Source organism: Sciurus carolinensis, chromosome 19 (genome assembly GCF_902686445.1).
Source record: "Sciurus carolinensis chromosome 19, mSciCar1.2, whole genome shotgun sequence".
Classification (NCBI taxonomy): domain Eukaryota; kingdom Metazoa; phylum Chordata; class Mammalia; order Rodentia; family Sciuridae; genus Sciurus; species Sciurus carolinensis.
The window spans coordinates 980881-997155 of record NC_062231.1 but is presented as its reverse complement, the minus strand read 5'-3'; the positions used below and the strand labels follow the sequence as shown (position 1 = coordinate 997155).

At 34.0% G+C, this 16275-nt stretch overlaps 1 long non-coding RNA gene across 1 annotated transcript in view; it reads right to left on the bottom strand.

The window, feature by feature from the left end:
* Positions 1–1781: 1781 nt before the first annotated feature.
* Positions 1782–16275, bottom strand: part of LOC124971245 (uncharacterized) — a 28930-nt gene continuing 14436 nt past the window's right edge. The window contains exons 2-3 of the long non-coding RNA XR_007106301.1: positions 2172–2282; positions 1782–1895 (exon numbers count right to left, since the gene is read on the bottom strand). This is a non-coding gene — a long non-coding RNA (uncharacterized LOC124971245). The remainder of the gene's footprint in view (positions 1896–2171; positions 2283–16275) is intronic.

The following is a 16275-nucleotide window of genomic DNA, read 5'->3' as shown; positions in this document are numbered from 1 at the left end:
TCCAATTAAATGATGAAGTAGGCAGTATTGTATTAAGGTTCAGAACTACATCCCCAATCACCCCTAAAAATTATTTCTTTCCTCAAGGATTTGTATATTGTGATTATTTTTTTTTCTCCAAACCCTCCATCACATGTGATGGATAATCTGGCCACGTGGGCTTACTTTCCCTATGAACTCTGACTTACAGTCCTTGATCTATTTATGTTACATGCAATAAGCTATCTATTATTCTGAATAAAATTTACTGTAGCTGAATATTAACAGACTAGGAATCATTAATTTTCACATGGTCAAGTATTCACAGAATGGTTCCTGGTTACAAACTAAAGTCAGAATCCTTTGTCATCAATGTTTGCCTCAATTTTTCAAATTCTCTCAAAGACATTAAATAATGTCAGGTTCTAATATTTTAGACTTTAGAGCCTCTTTTATACTTAGGTACACACATTTCACACACATTTATATATCTAGCATATTTTGAAATTTTATGCAATATATTCCTTTTCTATTCAATGACATACTAATAATTAAATAAAATGCTTTTGCTTTAATACTGCAAGATATTTTGTTATATTTTTAAATCATGTCAGAAAACTTTTTCTCAATTCCACAATGCTCAGTCATGAGTTTATTAATGATGTGTCTCAAATTCCACACAAAATCTCTTTCAATAGGCAAAAATATCAAGAAAAATGTGTCTCTGGATCCCAGAAATGTACATCTACAAAATAATCTCTATGAGCAATATTAGCTCAAATGAATACCTGGAGGGGAAGAAATACATTATATAAATCAATATTATAAAAATTATTCTTAGCCCAAATAATATATCAAGTGAATTTTACAATTAATAGATTTTTATTGGTGAAATAACACATTAGAATAGAACATCCTCTGACCTTATAACAGTCATTTGAATCAGCAAAAGATGCTGAAGAAAAGAAATAAAATATACCTATGCTCTGGTTTCCTTAACTGTGGTCCACATCATGTTGTAAACATCAGATGCTTCAGTAAGTTGATTAAGGAACATATGGACTTATTTATGCTTAATACCAAACAACTCTAATAATATAATACAGAATTTACTCTGTAAGACTTTGAGAAACAATTGTCTCTCTTACCCTAATACAGGTAATGAAGACTAAGGGCAGGGGAATAACTCTGGAAATGGCAACTTGCCCTGACACTTTTTTGCTTCCCCTTTATAACCAACTCTAACCATTTTGCCTTTTCTAAGTGAAAATGTTGCTGGGGAAAATGTAGCAGGCAGCTGGTTGTTAACACCATACTGAGTTCTAAGGGTGCCCTTACTGACAGAGCTGGTAGCAGGTATTATCTACCATGGAGAGGAACTAGTAGAGGATATGAACCTGGTGGATCTCGGAAGAGTGCAGACCTACAGATTGAACAAGGAGCCTACATGAGTATGAACCCAATATGCAGGGAAGGAGCAGTCAATGGGTGGAAGCTACCAAATTCCTAGTGCTAGAAAGCAAAGCACTGGATGGGAGGGATGTGCCTCACATAAAAAAGTTCAGATGGACACTATATAAAAAGCTGGTCTAACAGAATCCATTTGTTGATTGTGATATCAATTTACATATGTGTGTATCTACAAAAATGCAAAGAACTAATAAATTGCATTTTTCTGAACAAAAAAGTTTGAGTTCACATTCTTTAAGGAGTTAAATATTTTATGGGAAGCAGTTTTTTTGAATTTAGCAGTAATTTTTTGTATGTTTTGACCAGACCTCAGAAAAAAAGGATATTCAAGCTCAACTCTAATATCTTCAAGGTGATGGAAGAACTCAAATAAAATCATCTTCCTTATGGTTATCAAATGCTTTAAGTTGGATATCCAGGCCATCATTCTTAATATGCTTTAAATTCTAGAGATATTAAATAACAATGATGAATGATTTATAATTATGCAAAAATCAATGAATAAACCATAAATAATAAACCAACCATTCAACACATTTAAAGCATTTAAACATATAAAGTAATAAATAATACTCAAATCTTATCAACTAATTTCAGAAATAGATTGTTATGCTCAAGTCTTTTCCCACAGATAAATTATTCTTGAGGGCCATTTATCTAAACTTTTGGCATTCAAGTACTCTTCTAATTTAAATACAATAAGGAGACTGCAGGGCACTTACTGGCAATATTTCTTTCAATCCACAATGCATAAATTTATTTCTGATCCAAAGCCTGATGTCCAACTCATCAGGAGATTTAACAAGGGCGTTTATGAGCTGCATACAAGATACCTACAACAGACATACAGTGAGACTCAGACTTGATTTCTAACATTCAAGAAAAACAACAAAATGGAAAGATCATTGTTTTGTTACAAGTATGTCAAATATTTTCTCTCACAGAAGAGCCTATTCATATGATAATTTGTACATAAAATATTTCAGTCAATTATATATATTTAAAGAAAACAGAGGGTTAAAGCTCAGTAGTACAGCACTTGCCTAGCATGTGTGAGGAACTGGGTTCAATTCTCAGTACCACATATATATAAATTAATTAAATAAAGGTCCACAACAAATAAAAAAATTTTAAAAACAAATAGTTTCAATAGTTTTTCTTTCTCACTTATTTGAAATTTTTGAGGAAAAAGATGGAGCAATATTAATCATTGGTATCTCTCCATAAAAAAAATTTTATTAATAACCAAAAGGTAAGATCTTGTCCAACACTATTTCATATACATCCAACAGAACATGAACACATTCTAGATGAAAACTACAAATATGTTATTAGTGGATGGATAGCACCTAAACTAGAACAAAGAAAAATAATTTTCCTTTCATCAAAAGAAACACAAATTCCCAAAGACCACAAGGTCAACAGGTTACTAATTTTAGTTAACAGGGTTATTATAACCAAAAACTATATAACGAGCATTACTTAATTCATTTCTCAAGATTTATAAATCAATGGTTTTTACACTTTGGCAAAAACTCAAATTACTGTTTTCATTAACAAAAAATAAATTATACAGCTCATTAAACCCTTTAATGTACAAATTAAATGATAATTAAAAATTACAAAATTTTTCAGTTTAGGTTTAACACCCAGCTTTCAACTTCTCTATTTTTTTATGAGTGGCTGAAATATCATTTATTATCAAAAATTCATATAATAGAGGCAAGAGATTCTGAAGGAAAGCATTTATTGTTGTTGTTGATAATGTTATTTTTCTATATCTACATTTAACTCAAAGTCTAACAAGAACTACTGGACCAATATACTACTGAATCAATATATTTAACCTCATGCTCTTCCCTAAGCTCTTTTTCTCATACTTTAAGGCATGGTTTATATAAATTTAAAATGCTGTTTTGGGATTAAAATACCAACAGACATCTCAGTTCCTGCTGGTTGAAGTCTATAGTGATTGTTGTATTTGATATTCAAGCACCAAAATCTGACCAGCAGGTCTTTACTGTCAAACCTAAAGACTGTAGGTTTGGGAAATGCACAAGACACAAAAGGAAAAAGAAAACATACATTAAAAAACTTAAAACCGTATACTTTCTGGTACATATTCACTCAGCAATCACCAGTTCATGTCAATAAGCCATGTTTAAAATGTTTTCTTTCTACTCCCTTACCAGTCATTACTCAGCATCCAAAATGTTTTTTATCAGTAAACACTGCAAATTTTAAAGATCTCAAGGGGGGAAGTGTGTGTGTGGGAGTGTGTGTGTGTGTTTTATGTATTTACAAACACATTTCTCTCCATTCAGAGAAGCAAAATCCATCTCAGTCACCCAAGTTTTAGAAAAATGTAAATTAGGTAGCACAGAGAAAGAAGCAAAAACATGCAACATTAACTTTAGTAGAAAATATCACCTAAACTGAAAGAAGAAATAAGTAAAATTGAGAAGGAAAAAAAGGATAATTCAAATTATTTCCAGGGAATATTAAAAAAGATAATTTCTCAGAGAAAGGAAAGTGGAAAACTAAGCTGAAATAATGTATTTAGATCTATAAAATGTTTTCCCAGTTCTAATGCCTATTTACCATTAACATGGTCTGCAACCATTCTTTGATTTATATCATGCAAACAAATGTTTATGAATATATACACAGATGATCCAAAACATACTGATTTTCCTTACAGATTAAAAATCTTATAATCAAGGTAAAGATCAAGGAGTTACTTCTGGATACACAGACCTGTGATCTCACATATATTGAGATATATGGACTTGAGTTATCACATGATTTCACACCAATTCAGTATAGCAGCAGATATCAATTTAGAATCTATGCCATATCAATTCCCAGAGACACCAAAAAAGGTTCAGAATCTGCAGAAGGAAGTAGGGCAAACTGGACAATTGCAGATGCACAGCAATCATGGTAAAACATACTGTGCACTACCAGAGGTATGTCTGGCATACAATGGGAATTAGAGGTACTAAAGAATGAAAACTGTTTTAAAAAGTACTAAATCAATGATTAATAGGAATGTGCCTGATGAAGGAATGGACAAAGTATTTCAAGCAGAGGAATAAATATGTTCAAAGACAAACAATTTTGTTGAATTAAATAAAAGTAATTTGAATTTCAGGAATCCTTTGAGCAGGGAGAGCTGATGAAGAAAACAAGAAAGATGAGGCTGAGGGCTGGGGAGATAGCTCAGTCAGTAGAGTGCTTGCCTTGTAAGCATAAGGCCCTGGTTTCCATCCCCAGCACCCGCCCCCCCCCCCAAAAAAAAAAAAGAGAGAGAGATGAGGCTGGACAGGAAGACAGTGAAAAGATCAGACATGTCTTTTGTGTACCAAACCACAAAATTCAGATTCAAGTGGAAATAATGAACATCACAAGGATATTAGAAAAAGCAGAGACAATAATAGACAATAGATTCAGATTAAGAAGTTGTTATAGAAGTAACTGTTGAACAATGTGAGAAGGGCTTCAATATCATTTGAAATGAAATAAGAAAACTTGAGGTAGAAGAACAGAGGTTACAAGACGCCTCCCACCTTTGTTGTTCAAACACACAGAAAATGTACCATAACAGAGATACAAAATGCAAGAAAGTCAACAGGTTTTACAGGAGAATAGGATAAATCCTGCTTTTGAAATTGAATCTGGGGTAGGGGTGATAGCTCAGTTGGTAGAGTGCTTGTCTTGCAAGAACAAGACCCTGGGTTCAATCCCCAGCACTGCCAAAAAAAAGAAAAAATAATAATAATAATAAATAAATAAATAAATAAATAAATAAAAATAAAATTGAAACTGAGATGTACATTAGGAATCAGTCATTCATTAAAAAATAAATTTGTCAACTGAGTATATTAATAGAAATATTAATAGAAATTCAAGAAATAGTAAGGGCTGGGAATATAGTTCAGTTCATAGAGTGCTTGCCTCTCAAGCACAACGCCTTAGGTTTAATCCCCAGCACCACAAAAAAAATGTGAATAAGTTATTCATCATAAAGACACAATCACCATGCTTTTAGAATATGGCCTCTATTAACTTGTACTATGCTACAGAAATAGTTTCAATAATATGACAAAAGTCACCTTCTTCTGGAATTAGACACAGTTTACTGTCTAGTGCTTTATTCAGTACTATGACTTTTAATCTTTGGTTTCTGACCTTTACTGGACAAACAAACTAAGACACAAAGTTCAAGGAACATAAACACATTACAAATGCTTAAACCCACACATAATCCAATCCAGGTTGCTCCAAGGCACCAGATCAGATGCTTTCTACATGGTTAGGCTGAGAAATTTAAAAAGTAGTCTCAACAACAGAAAAAGCAAGTTGTCAGTGGTCATGGTGGCACACACCTGTAATCCCAGTGGTTCAGGAGGTTGAGGCAAGAGGATATGGAATTCAAAGCCAGCCTCAGAAAAAGTGAGGCACTAAGCAACTCAGTGAGACCCTGTCTCTTAATAAAATGCAAAATAGAACCGGAGATGTGACTCAGTGGTCAAGTGCCCCTGAGTTCAATCGCCAGTACCCCACTCCCCAAAAAAGCAACTTGTCTTTACGAAGTTTATTCTTGGCTCAACATGTTCATCCTGAATGTAGGCAGATAATTTTACAAGTTAAATGATGGCTACTGGGCCTTGCATATTTCTGCATGTATTTCAGAAGAGGCATTGATGGGTTTTGTTCCAGTTTTATGTATAGCAATCAACCTCAGATGATAGAGATAGCATTCTCCCTCCACAGCAAAGGGCAGATAAGCTCCTGGTCCAATATAATAAAGATCATGTCACTCTTTGTCAAAGGTTCAGCATGCTTATTGCTCATTCTAAAATGTTCTGTAAGCTCAAACTTTCTCTTGTAGAGCACAACTCACCATCTCCCATGAGAAAGCTCTGACTGTTTAACCCTCATTTTCTAAACTGTTCTAATAATCATGCCATTCTCTAAACTGTACTAAGCATTGTGTCAGAATAGCAGAAGACAGTTTCCATACCTACCATGCATAGTATCTTTTTGCATTTCCACATGTCTGCCACATTTCAACCCTCATAACGCTAGGTCAATCATTCTAAGAAATGGGTGAGTGGCACAGGCTAAAGACCAAAATGTCTTCAGACAGACACTACAAAAAATAAAGACTAAAATCAATTATTTCCTTAACTAAGAACCATAAAGATTATCAGCCAGCTCAAAGCCTTTGCTGATAGCCTTGTCTCCTATAGCCTTTTCACTAATGATGGTTCCAATTGAGGGATTCCAACAACTAATAAACATTTTCTTTCCAAGAATGCCATGTATGCCTTCAAGAGAGAATAACTTTTATAAAAGACAGGTATTAACTTGCCTCTCTCTTCAAAAACAACCAAAACTGACACATTCAAATATTTTTTAAAATATATTTTTAGTTGTTTATGGTCCTTTAATTTATTTATATGTGGTGTTAAGGGTTTGGGATATGGCTCAGTTTGTAGAGTGCTTGCCTGTCAAGCACAAGCACCACAAAAAAAAAAAAATCTGGGTTGTAGCTCAGTGGTAGAGCACTTGTCAGGCATGTGCAAGTCCCTGCGTCTGATCCCCAGTACCACAAACATATGTGGTGCTGAGAACTAAATCCAGTGTCTCACATGTGTCAGGCAAATGTTCTACCAGTGAACCACAACCCCAGTATGACACTTTCAAATATTTAGGGAAACACTACCATTATGCCATAAAACCCTCAAACAACTTTAGAAATGATTTCAAAGTCAAGTTACCTTAGTTTACTATGAGAAAGTTTGAGAAGAGGATGCTAATCCACTTTGTTCTCCCTCATGCAGTTATTGCTGCAATGGGAGTTAGACAATTTAAAAAGCTGCTATTAAATTTGTTCTGGGATAATCAAGGATACCTCATCAGCCCTAACAGCACTCAGGGCAGCTTCAAGTCACTGGCCAGGGTTGCTATGGAGAAAAAAAAATTATCCTGGACTTCCTCCTCACTTAACCAGGGAAAGACTGTGAGATCACTAACATATCAGTCTGTATATAAATTAATACACCAGCCAAATGGAAGATTGATTGAAAAATTGAAGAATAAAGCCAACTGGTTAGATAAGTTTGATTCTGATGGTGTACTGGTATATGGGATTTGTTCTGCTTATGGAATTTGGTACTTGAAAAGCATGGCTGAGATCACTTCCTCGGGTTGGCCTCATTTTGCTGCTTGGAGTCCTGCTCATTAGGAATTTCATTATACACTCTGCGAGGCAACCTAAACAGATGTCATCATAGCCTGCATCAGTCAGATCATAGTTAATTACTGTCCCTGTCCCTATATCAGGGTTTATCTCTTTCAACAACCTACTGCAACTGGTCTTCCTAACTTCACACTATGAAATTCAAGCTCTAGAAATGGGGGGTACTGTAAAGCTAATTCAAGAGTACTTATTTTTGACCTAGGAGTTTATGACTACTGACAACACCCACTAAACATGTCAGTTTAAAGTGATGGAAAACCTGGAACCCTCCAAGCTCTTGATACTTCCAGCCACAATTCCAATAGGAGTGGATCAGGTAGACACTTTAGGTGGGAGAAAAAAGATATAGCATGCTGTTACTTAAGACTTCTAGACACAAACACAAAAGAAAAACCAAATGTCCATCCAAAAAACTAAAATTCACATACTTATTCCACAATTCAATCAACTCTGTGAATAAGAGCAAGGGTTTCAATAAACTCCTTGGGATCCATATAATGCTTTTGATACCCTGCCAATGTATGACTCTCACAAGAGAAGATGGAAGGCACACATAAAAAAAGAAAGAGAAAGTAAGAAGAGAAAATTAAAGTGTGGCAAAAACCAGAGATTGACTACTCTACACTTACTCCAACCCTCTTCTAAGTAAGACCAGATGAACAAGAAAGGACAATCACATACATGAAAACTGGACCCTGTGACAGTTTTGTTCTCCTAGGACATCTGAGGAAGAAGGTATCTGTTCCTGGAATCTCAAGTGCTAGCCATAGTACTGTTTGGAGTCATGTTTTCATTAGAACACTGTGATGTGGTATGGCAATCTTCTGTTCAGTACACTTATGATTACATATTATCCACACATGTTCCAAGGGCATTGCAAAAATTCTGTAGGGCACTCAATAACATATTCTACTTAAATGGCCTATAATTGTTTAGGTTGCTAGCAGTTGAAAAAAAGCTATCTGATATATTCAAGAAAATAAACTGAAGAATACTAATGCTATGTCCAATATTTCATTTATACTTTATTTTCTGAAAATAAGACTTTCAGGGACTGGGGATATAGATCAATAGGTTGAGTGCTTGCCTCCCATGCACAAAGCCCTGGGTTCAATCCGCAGCACCACCAAAAAAAAAAAGAAAAAAGAAAAGAAAAGAAGACTCTCTAAAGTCTGAGAATAACTTTCAGATATTTCAGGTATGTAATTTTTAATGTTATTACTATATCAAATACATGAAAATATGCTCATTTCTTTTTTTTTAAAGCAACACAAAATTTTAATCCCTAGGCATTTAACATACCATGACCTGTAATAGTTAAAAATTAAAAATAAGAACCTAATGACATTGGAGAGGGTTGAAGGTACATTGTTAAGGGAACAGAATAGGTTCTATCAAAATTATAGGCAAATTATCTTTATTATGGTCACAGTCTAAAGAAAATTGAACAATTTTTCTTTAAAAAGTACCTTGGTGGACTGGGGTTATAATTCAATGGTTGAGCATTTGCCTAGCATGTGTGAGGCACCAGGTTCAATTCTAGGCACCATGTATAAATAAAATAAAGGTCTTTTGACAACTAAAATATATTTTTACAAAAAGTAACTTGCGAACATATTTTTCAATAAAAAATCCTCATTGTTCTTTATTTTACTATTTCCATTTTCTTCAACTTAAAAGCAAACAACTGATTTCCATTTTATTCAGTAACAAGTTTTATTTTTTTATTTGATGATCTGCTATATCACCCAGATTAACACATTTTAATAAATGCAAACTAGGTAGATAGTAATAAAATGGGCACCTAGAACAATAGCTTTATGGCAAAACGGACAATCAGCTAGTTCTAAAATATACCAAATTTGTGGAAAATTCAGAAACAACCAGAGAAAGTACATTTATATTAGTGAATTATTGCTTCATAATTTTAAAGGAGATAGAGCATAGTCCATAATCCACAGAAGAGAACCTACTTTAAGTTTTTTTTTTTTTTATTGGGTGGTATAAGCTAAATTAGCTTAGTAGAGAATGATACCTTTTATGCTTAAGCATACCATCTGCTAATTTTTTCATACATTAGGCTTAATAATGAGAAGCCTACATTAAAAGTAAAATCCACAAAAGTGAACTGGGAAAATGAGAATTTAGAATTCTCTTCCAATTATCTACTCTTTATCAGCAACATGAATTGTATCCCCAAATTAAGGGGATTTTAAATGATACCAACATGATTTATCACTTCTTGATGCAAATTAAGTTTTAAGAACTGCATCAAGAAATTTATATTAGTATTTAAAATATCAAAAAATTATAATACTACTCAGTGTAAAAGAAAATATAATTATTTACACAACTGAGCCAAATACTTTTGTAAAAACCAATTAGTTTCAAACACAATCAGGAATGTATACCTTGGTAAAAGTTTCTCAAGAATTGAATCAAATACACGATTTTTATATCTATCAAAGGGCAGTGTTGCCAGGTGCAATAACACATCCCTGTATTCCCAGCAGTTCTGGAAGCTGAGGCAGGTTCATTGAAAGTTCAAAGTCAGTCTCAGTAATTAACAAGGCCCTAAACAACCTAGCAAGACTCTATTTCAAAATTGAAAATTCAAACAAGCGGCTGGGGGGCTGAGGCTGTAGCTCAGTGGTACGGCACTTACCTAGCATGTGTGAGGCACTGAGTTCAATCCTTACCACTTAATAAAAATGAAACAAAGTAAGACATGCTGTCCATCCACAATTACAAAAATACTGACAAATAAAACAGGCTGGGTATGTGGCTCAGTGGTTAAGCACAGCTGGGTTCAATCAATGGTACCAAAAAAAGAGGGTGGAGAAGCGTTTTTGCTGCTATTCCCACTCTGCCACACCACAATGCAATTATCACAAAATAAAGCAAGTAAGAGGTAGTTCAAAAAGAAATTATTCTGACAAATGTCATTAGCAGCGTTATTAATAGCAATAAAAAAATAAAATGACCTAAATGTCTCCCAATTAATAATTGATAAATCAAATAGGGAATATTCAATAATATAATATGGAATAATAATAATAATAATGGAATAATATGTGGCATAATGAAATGGAATAATATGTGACAGTAAAAAAATGAAGTAGTGATACATACTCCAGCAAGAATCAACGCTAAAAATATGTCAAATGAAAGAAGGCAGTCACAATGAACCGTATTTATTATGTTCACTGTCACATGATCATAAAAGTCTGGAATACCCATGAAAAGACCCCTGTCCCACCAGCTCAGGCCTATTTTAAGAGAAAAAGAAAAATTATTAACGGGGCATGTTAAAGGAATTTATCTGAAGATTTAGCTAAGAAAGAGGCAGGATAATTGGGAAAGTCAGAGCATGTCTGAACTAACAGGAGCTGATAAGCAGGAACTATAAAACTGTCCTGTAAAACTTCAGATACCAGATTCCTGACCAAGGACAGAGTAAATAGGATGAGATAACGAAGGACTGTAAATGGCAAAGTAAAATTATGGCTTGTGAAGCATGGCATCTTAAGTTCTGAGCCGCTCTGACCTCCAAGAGGAGGGTTATCCTTAACAAGGTTCCTTCTCGGGTCAGCTCCCCTAGCCTTCACAGATAAGGTGAGAGAAGTCTGAGTTTATACATTCTTTACCATTTTTTACGACCCGTGCTGCGGGCAATTAGGGAAAGCCTGTGTTTATGCAGGTGCGGAAGAGAGGGGCTGCGGGCAATTTGGGGAAGCCTGTGTCTCCGCCTGTGTCTCTATCTTTCATCCCCCTCTCCAGTTAAAGTAAATTTATGGCTTCTCCAAGAATGTCTAAATGCTGGATTCAAAATAACCAATAAGAAATCTGTTGCTTACCGTGCGCGCGAAACCTGCCCCTTTACCCTATAAAAAACCTGTACCCCAAAGCCCGGTGTGCCAGTTCACCGAAGCTCCGGCTGAGGTTTTACTGAGCACCCGCAGGCGCCTGTGTAATCAATAAACTGCCTCTTGCTTTTGCAGCCAGGGATCACGTGAGTTCTTCCTTGGACAGGGGGTCTGAGGGTCTTTCACCCATAACTATACAGACAGAAGGTATATTAGTCTGGCCAGGGCCTAAAGAGAACAAAGTAATCTGTGGGGTTATGGCTAAGGGGTGGGGTTTCCTTTGGGGAGCATTGAAGATACTATAAAATTGAATACAGTTAAGATTACACATCTGAATAAACAAAATACACATTTTTGGTTTTTTTTTTTTTTTTTTTTTTTGTGGTGCTGGGGATTGAACTCAGGGCCTTGTGCTTGCAAGGCAAGTACTCTACTGACTGAGCTATCTCCCCAGCCCACCACAAAATACGCATTTTAAATGGGTAAATAATATGACACATGAATTTTATCTGAATAACTGTTGATAAAAAATCCACCTCAAAACTATACAAAATTTTGAAATAAAAAAGTTAAATAAAAAAAAAAATTCCACATGTTAATGTCTTAGTGTTGTGGATAGTAAGCCTAGGAACAGATTTTGAAAAAGGAACTGTTAAAAACATCAGATGACAAAAGATCACTACACAAGGGGAAATCACAAAGACATAAGGAAGAGAAGAGAAAGGAAAAGAAAGTGAGAGAAAGGAAGGGAAAGCCAGTAGAAGAGGGAGAAAAGACAGAAGTAGAATGAGAAGGTCTATTAATAAAATGACCCCAGCACATGAAGCAACTGCTGGTGTCAGCAGTGGAGAACAAAGGTGAGTCCCCAACTCCCCTGCCCTCAGACAAGTCCAGATGAGTCAGGCCCGTGGCATTTGGACACATGCAGTAGAGAGCACACATTCAGATCTTCAGTCCTACCTACTGCAGAAAGACACAAATCACAGCAACAAGGTCCCTCACCTGCCACTCACAGCACTGTCAACTGATGTGTCACAGGCGACTTATTAGCTTCACAGTTTCCAACATCATCTAATTTTACTTCAAATACCATCCTTTAATTTTAATTTAATGTTTTTAATTTTAAGATTTGATTTTTTGGGCTGGTATATAGTTCAGTTGATAGAGTGCTTGCCTTGAATGCACAAGGCTCTGGGTTCAATCCACAGCACTACAAAAAAAAAAAAAAAAAAATTGGTTTTTCTATTCCTATTACACCCAGAAAGAATAAAAGGGTCAAACTCCAGAGAGCTTTAAAAAAAAATAAAAAATTATAGTAGGACATGGTGGCACTCTCCATGGTGTCTTGGAAGGCTGAAGAAGGAAGATTGCAAGTTCAAAGCCAGTCTCAGCAACTTAATGAGGTCCTAAGCAACTTAGTGATACTCTGTCTCAAAATAAATAAACAAACAAACAAACAGGGCTGGGGATGTGGCTCAGTTGTTAAGCAACCCTAGGTTCAATGCCTGGTACCCCAAAAAAAGAAAAGAAAGAAAAAATACAATTTTAACTTTTACATATATATATATATATATATATATATATATATATATTTTTTTTTTAACATATAATTTAAAACAGATGCCCTTCATGTTAATTAGCCCACTGGTTTCCAAAAGTTATTGCTCATTAGAATCACCTGAAGATTCTTCTAAAACTCCCAAAGGTCAGGTCACAAACAGTTCAAATAAATTGTAAAATCTAGGAAATGAGAATCCAGTATCAATAGACTGTTTAAATATGCTCAGGTTTGATCATAACAACAATCACACCATAAAATCCTCTTGTCTGTTTTGATTTTTTTTCTTTTTTTTTTATTGTAAACAAATGGGATACATGTTGTTTCTCTGTTCGTACATGGCGCAAAGGCATACCATTTGTGTAATCATAAATTTACATAGGGTAATGTTGTTTGATTCATTCTGTTATTTTTTCCCTTCCCCCCCCACCCCTCCAACCCCTCTTTTCCCTCTATACAGTCCTTCCTTCCTCCATTCTTCTGTTTTGATTTTTTTGAAGGAAAGTTAAACAAATATTAGTGAATATAATGTAAACTTTGTGGAAGAACATATTTTAAGAATACTTTATAACCCTGAGTTTCATCTTTTTTCTTTTTCTTTTCTGTGCTGCTGGAGATCAAGCCCAGGGCTAATGTGCTCTACCACAGAGGAAACTCCCAGACCTTGAATTTTACTATGATTAACTTTCAGCCTATCAGTCATGAAAATTAAACAATGAGAAGTCACAATTAATAACTGCTGTAAAGTTATGCTAATAATTAAATCTAGTATAATAAACAATTATAAAATTATGGTTATATATTTTACTGAAAAAAAAAGTAATTTTTCTCCCAGAAAGTAACCTAAGGAAGTAATCACAGGTGTTTGTAAAGACATCTATAAAACAAATTAGAAATAGTACAAAGTGAAATTCTAGACTTTCACTAATAATACTACAAAAACATATTAAGTAGCATATAGTTTCACAGTATTTACATATAAACCAGTCACAAAATACTTTTACAAAACATGTATGATGTGTCACTTAAAAATGGATTTCATATACATGGAACCTACTTGCAGTTGAACTGAATTATGCCAAAGGCCCTCCACAATAGAAGAAAATCAGTCAATATAAAGATCATATATCTTTGATCTTCTAAAACATCTTGAAGGCTATTTGAATTCTATTAATTAAGTTACAAGTAGCAAATAATACAAATACCACAATATAACTGATTCATCCTGCTAAAGAATCAATATTCTGAGGCAACCAGTAACATTTTAGAAGTAGCTTATTGAGTACATATCATGGACCAAGCACTTTTCTAACTCTGACAATACCCTAAGATGTGTATTCATCAAGTATTTATTAACACTTTTTACTTATCAGGCACTATTTGATCTGCTTTATAAATATTAAATCTTTTTTATTTCTTAATTGAAACATTAAAATCGTACATATTTGTAGGGTACCATGTGATGTTTCAATACAGGTATACATTGTGGAAAGCTGAAATCAGGGTAAGCATATCACTTTCCTCAAACTTAGGTCCTTTTATTGTAAAAACAAACATTCAAAACTCTTTCTTCTAGCTCTCTTGAAATGCATAGTAGATTATCATTATGTAGAATCAATTTACTGTGAATTTTAAAGTACATAATAAGCGTATTAAAGCCAAAAATATACAGTAAGGTACCATAAGTATTCAAATGTACAATATTAATTATGCAAGAACTATATTTCCTCCTCTTGTAAAGAATGTGAATCTGAAGTACTACAGATACTCATTTTGTGGATGAAGGCAAGTAGTCCTAAATATTATTTGCATTATTTTCATACTCATTCTGTAATCAAAAACAATAAAAATAATATGGAAGATAAGAAATAAGGAAGAAAAAGGAAGGGAAAATGGGAAGAGAAAAATAGGGAGGAAAAAGAGGACAAAGGGAAAGAAAAGGGAAGGAAAGTAGGAAATAAAAAGGAAAGGAATTTAAGGGGATCTAGAGAGAGGAAAAGGAGGTGAAAAGGGAGTGGAAGCCAGCAATAAGGAGAAGAAAAGGATGGAGGAGAAAGGGGGAAATGAAGAAGTTCAAAAAGTATCATATACATCAACATGTATACACATAAGACATAAATTCTTAGACTTGCATAATGAAAAAATATGATCTTCATAAAGTGCAAAGAATAAAGTACTGAAGCCAGATGCCACACTTTCCATAGAAAGCAGAAGAAAGTTATCAAGAAAGGACTTCAAATTCTCTCATGCTCAGAAGGTAATATCTGTGATGAAAAATGTCATTCCCAGCATAATTCTTCTTCTCTAGGTTGAAAGAGACTCCCTCACTTCAGGCATAGGACTACTACTCACTGATATTCTTAAAAATATTTAAATTCAATATTTGACATGACATATTTTACTTACAATGTACATTTTTTCTTAAAAGTAACAACATTTTACTTCAATACTGGTTTTATTTTTTATTTCCTTCATATAATCTTATGATTACTAGTGTCAGTTGGCCAATTTCTACAAAATGACTTTGACATTTGCACCTAATTATGTTGAATTTGCAGATCTACTGGGGAACACTGTGACTTTTACCAAAATTAAACTTTTGATCATTGAATATTAGCTGCTTTCTCATTTGTTTCCATATTTTTTGCTTTTGATTTTTACCTTTTCTTTTTACTTTGCAGTGGACAGGTCTTAAATTTTTAGTCATTACTTTTATTTCCAATTATTTTTCCTACATTTGTGAATGGTTTGTGTCTCCATTTTGACATTGCTCATTGCTAGAGTAATTTATACAATTTTATGTTGACCTTGTAACCTATTCTCATACCAAACTAATGTAGTTCTAGTTTTGTTAGTGTGTAAAAATTTCTTAGAAATATTATATGAAGTATACTATCATCTGCATAGGCTATTTCTCTTTTGATGTATAATATTCATGTTTAATATTCTCAGAATAATAAGTAGTAGAAGTCAGAAAATTATACTATTTTTTCCTGTTACCCAAACTAAGTTGTGAAGCACTTAGATTTTCAAAACAAAATAGAATAACTGAAGATAGTTCCCAGGGGCCCTTCTGTGGATTGAAAAAGAATTTTCCTCTAGTTGTAATCTGCTACAGGTTTTAACATACATTG